This window comes from Strix uralensis, chromosome 6 (genome assembly GCF_047716275.1).
Source record: "Strix uralensis isolate ZFMK-TIS-50842 chromosome 6, bStrUra1, whole genome shotgun sequence".
NCBI classification, from domain to species: domain Eukaryota; kingdom Metazoa; phylum Chordata; class Aves; order Strigiformes; family Strigidae; genus Strix; species Strix uralensis.
The window spans coordinates 4,033,369-4,038,774 of NC_133977.1; positions in this window are offsets into that span (position 1 = coordinate 4,033,369).

The window sequence follows — 5,406 nt, forward strand, 5'->3', positions numbered from 1 at the left end:
CTCCAGAAGCCTGAAGCTGAGATCAAAAAGCCCGAACATCTTTCTACACATGCCCTGGACTTCATAATTATGTTCGAGGGAATAAACTAAGCTCCTTTATTAATCTCTTTTACCTGAAACTGATGCTTCCCCTGACCGTACAGTTGGAATACAGGTTCCAACCTTTATTCCAGGACATGGCTTTGAGCTCACATGTGGTGGGCTTCTAGGAGTCTGGATATTTACTCAAGGCTGTGCAAATTCCTCCCACCCAGAGGTCAGTAACAGAGGCCTCTTTAGCCAGACTCTAGTGCTGGATGTTTATGACTCAAGACTGACTACTCGTCAAGCCTCTTGCCTCTGCTGATTCCGCAAGACTATTTATGTGTGACCTGACTACGCTGTCCTGTTTGTCCTCTTCTTGCTGCAAGAATGGGGTTGGAGGGAGATGCCTCATTTGCATACAGCTAGAGAAGGACTGGTCTTTAAGGAAACACAAAACAAGTAATTTCTAGTCCTAACTTCAGGGACAAAGCGTAAAGGGATCAAAATCAGAATCTGTGTCTGATCTGCACAGTGTCTGAGAGAGAACAAAAGCTGTCTAGCCAGACCTATGAAATGGGTAGTGTGAAATGCTCACAGTATAGCTAATAAAGCAGGAAAGAGTTTAGGAGGAGGGAAAAGTAGAAATTAGATGGGAAGGCACCTTAATAGAAAAGTTCTCAAAAGAAAAGCAAATGCAATGTTTTCGAAGCTGTTTGCCTGTCCTGGGTGCTTACTATTGGAAAACAGCATACCAAAAAGTGACAGTGCAAGCAGAGGCAAGGGAATGACAAAAGGCAATTGTCCTAAAGCTAGAAAAGGAGGAGAGTTTCTTATTGTGGAAGTCTAGGCTGCCTGAGAGAATTCCTCTGCTGATTTCAGAAGTAGATCCTCTCACTAAATATTTTGTTAAGAAAGGCGTGCCTTCGCATATGCCTTTAGTTAGCTTAAAAGAAAACACACTAGCAAACCTATTGTATTTCTCAAGCTGTCTAAAAATACTTCTTGGAAGGGAGTAGAAGCACACTGACATGGCTTTAAAAGACATCACCTGGTAAGGTACAGTCTGCTGGCCAGCTGAACTGTTCCTGTGCCGGAGAGTTCTATAAGCCTAGGTCGTATTTAATCAGGAAAACATTTTCCTTTCATGCTATTTCTTACTGCATCTACTTACTACAAAAGATACTGCAGCCAACTTTTGCATGCTTCAGTTCCTCAGTTCAGTGAGAGCTTTGCTCAAGTCAGAGGAATTTCATGGATTGGTATATTTTGCTAAGGCCAGACGGGACTCCTTTCCTCATACATCTTCACCTCTTCCATCACCCAGGCCAGTGAGGCTCTGTTATAACTTCTCTGTGGGTGGGAAATACCTTTCTTTTCCACCTAAGCCACTACTAACAGGCCCAATAGCTTGTGACTGACTTGGGACATATTTTTCAAGAACACATTCTTGAACTAAGGGAGCGACATGAACCCTGATGTAAATGGTTGTACTTGAACATGCATGTTTCTTCTGCAGCATTTCTGCTCTCTTTAACAGCAAAGTAATGTGATGCTGCCACAATTTCCAACAAAATGGTATTTGATGTCATGAGTGCAGAAGGAATGGGATAACATGATTCCTCTTCCCTGTTCTCACCCTGCAAAATTCATAGATCATTCAAAGAGACTCAGATTCCTGTTCAAATGGTTAGCTCTGCTGTACCTGGATTTTCTGAAGAAGAGGAGACTTCTCCATACAAGTATCAGCTTGGCTGGTTTATGATTTTTTTCCCTACACCCAATGCCTACTCAGCTAGCATCAAGCTGATGCACTTTTGACAAAAAGAAAAACGCCCTCCACTTACTCCATCCAGTGGAAAGTGTCCCAAGACATTTATTAGACTCAGGTGCTTGTTTGGTTTTTCTTGGTCATAAACTCCTGAGAATGGTCAGAAATATTTCCTATTACTTCACCAACCTCCACACAGATCTCCACATTCACATAGAAATCCTGGAGGGAGGGAAAGAGAGTCCAAGAGTCCAGCTCCCACAGAGTCCTCAGCGAGCATCAGGGTGGACACTTAGACACAAACACACCCACATGAAGATGGGAAGCAGAGCTCTGTGCTTGAGGAGGGAGCCTCAGCAGCAATCACTTCTGGCAGCAACAGAGCACACAGCTTCTGCAGCTCACCCGGCCCTGCCATCAAAGCTAAACCTTTTCAGAGAGCAGGCAGGGTAGGTAGGCATTCAGCAGCTGCTGGGGAGATTGGGGTCCATAGCAAAAGTACCTTCCCCTCACTGATGACAGTTTAATCAGGACACCCAGAGAGACCTTTCCCTATCCTCTCATGCCCGCTATGCTTCCAGACATTACTAAATTCAAAAAGAAAATTAATATTCTCCTACTTTGTATTCCTTGCGTAAAACACAAATATATAGAAGCCAAGCAGGTTTGAAGTTACTCATGGAAAACCAAAATCACTGCTGGAAAACAGTAACACAGATATGGGGGACACTCAGACAGCCACAGCTGTCCCCTCAGCCCCTCACTGTGTTGTGCAAGAGAAACACATGCCTGAGCAAGGGAGGCAGCTGTCCTTAATCCCTGTGTGTTTCTGGCTAAACCAGCATCTCCCTGGGGCCGGTGCCATCCCCGCGCCAGGCAGAGCAGAGCTGTGTCCCACGACGGGACTCCTGGGCTGGCCAGCAGTTCCAACTAAAAACACTTGCCTGGGCAGTGGTGGTGTCTGGGCATGTCAGACTGAGTCGATTTATTCTCCTCGCAGCTCTGGGAGGTGAGAAAACACTGTTGTCTGCACTTTCTGCACAGGAGAATTCAGACATTGAAAGGTCACCGAGTAGCTTTGTGCATCCCAGACAAGCCACTTATGCAGGAGGGCTTCCTTCCTCTTTCACTAGGGGCATGCTGCGCTGGTTATAGCTGACCTGGGGAAAAAGATTACTGCTCCAGCCCTTTCCCACCCGTCTGACGGCCCCCCCAGTCTTAGAGCTTACTGGCTCTTTCATTTGCTGGTAACAGTACTGTTTCCCAACAGCTCCAGGCAAAATGATTCTGCTTAGCTTTACTGAATTCTTCTTTTCCCTGCCCTGCCCCAGGTCATCATTCTGAGACAGGACTACATGAGAAAAAGGAACTGAATTACTCAAACGTGGCTCTAGCTTCTGAATAGTTTGGAGGATTTTTAAAAAAATGCCTAAATAACTAAGAGCACACTGAAGCCAAGAGATCTGCTCCAGTCATCCTCAGGAGGCATTGGGGCAGGTGGGCAAGTCCTGCTTCCACACCATTTGTGCTTACAAATGTTGCATCAAAAAAATCTCAAAGACAGCACAGCAAGGGCATAAATGCACTTTTCCTCCCTTCTTCAACTCCCCTTGTAGGGCCTCCTGTTTCTTTTGCAAAGCCTTGAATGGCTGATGTGACTTTGACTGGAGGTTTTGCAGAGCCCGACAGGTCTGGTGCAGGCATTAGTAATCCTAGAGCCTCTGCATCCTACAGCAGGCAGGAGCTGGCAGGTACCGAAAGGATGTAAGGAAACTTTGCTCAAAGCCAGAGCACTGGGTTTTTGCAGAGTGCTAGCTTTTCAGACCTCCCTTCCTCTTCTCCTAGCTGACATCTGTCTGCAATGCGCGTCACTATTTGGGGGAGCTGGGCGAACAAGGAGGAAGTTTGGGGGGAACACAGACACCATGTATAGACAGGGAGACACAGCCAACAACTTCTGCAAAGTCACCAAACGAGAGCCAGCCTTAACTGCAAGTGCTTATTTAGTGTAACCATATGTATATAGTCAAGCATATGCACGTGCATTTGTATATATTACATACTCCAGCATCTATATCCAACAAAGGAATATAAAGCTGCATTTTCACACACCTCTGCTATATCCTTTCATGTACTCACAGCATTGCCAAATTTTATGTGTTAAAGAACAGGGCAAGACTCAATGCTGGAGACTGCTTTAAAAAACATAGCCTACAAACACAACTAATTTTGTATTTCTAGTGCTTTATAAGTGCCAGAACATGAAAATGAGCTTACAAACTCATATCCAACTGAGCATTCAGACATTTCCATCTGATCCTGGTAATTCTGCACTGCTCCAACATATAATCAGCCCTGTTCATAGGCCATAAAGAAATAAATTCCGCATTTTTTTCCGGTAAGAGAATGACACTGGAATTGCTGCCCCCCTTCCTTCTTTTTTCTTTCAGCAACTTCTGCATCTGTTAAACAAAATGTCTTTTAAGGATGCAGAAACAAAAAGAAATTCATCGGTGCCCTCCTGCTTTAGCATAACTAGCTGCTGCTTGAAGAATTATATAATAATATGCAGTAAAAGAAACCTTCACTGAAAATGAAAGTTTTTCATAAAGCCCCTTTACTTTTGTTCAGTGGAAACTCATTTAAACTTGATTTATTGCACTTTGGAATTTAAAGCTTCAGATGAGATTAATGGGCTGTTTGCTGGTTACGTCATCTTCATGGATTGTCAAGACAAGCCTACACTGAAATCACAAAGGAAAGTTTGGTTATAGTCCCCTGTTAAAACACCGGAGTGACTGCTGTTTCTAAGTAACTCAATTGGATAACATAACAGATAGGCTTCATGAGAAATAAATATGGAATTTCCACTGTATTAGAACGGCAAGCTGTAGCAATGTTTTACATTACAGGAACAGGCCATATATTTTCAAATACATCAGACGTGACTCATTCTTTAGTCCACACTGATTGGCTGAGAGGACATTTTTTACCCCTTTTGGACTGTATTTTTATTTTGTGAGTTTGAACGCTATACTTACCCTTTCTAGTATAGTTAGGTTGTAAATTGATAGCAATAGTGGATAGGCTGAGGGGCAAGGATTTTCAAAGGCAGAAAAAGTCTCCACATATCCTGCTGCTGTGATCTGAAGCCAAAGCATAGAGACGAGCAGCACTTATAAAGGTAAAGGGTTTATTTATATTAGAGTGGCACCTACAGACACCTTGGAGTTTGGATCCCATAGGTTCAAAGCCAGCAGCAAACCCATCCTCCTACCCTGCAAGTGAAACAACATTCTTAATTGCTGCTGTGAAAAAATGAAGGTTTAGTCCACAACCACGTTCCTAGAAGAAAGGTCAAAATTGTCCAGCACTACAACTTTGACACATTCTGGTGTTGCTCTGAGATTTCCTTGGGGCTAGGCAGTGATTTCCATCAGATATCCATACTGGCATGTAAAAAAGAGTGAAAACCAACTGCGAGTCACAATGTCAGCCATCAAGCCTTAGGACCAGATCACAAGTGGCACGTGAGGGCTCAAGCGCCCACCTAGAACGGCTGGGAGGGGGAAGGACAGCGGATGGGATTCCCCTCTGCACCAGCAGGCAAAGAG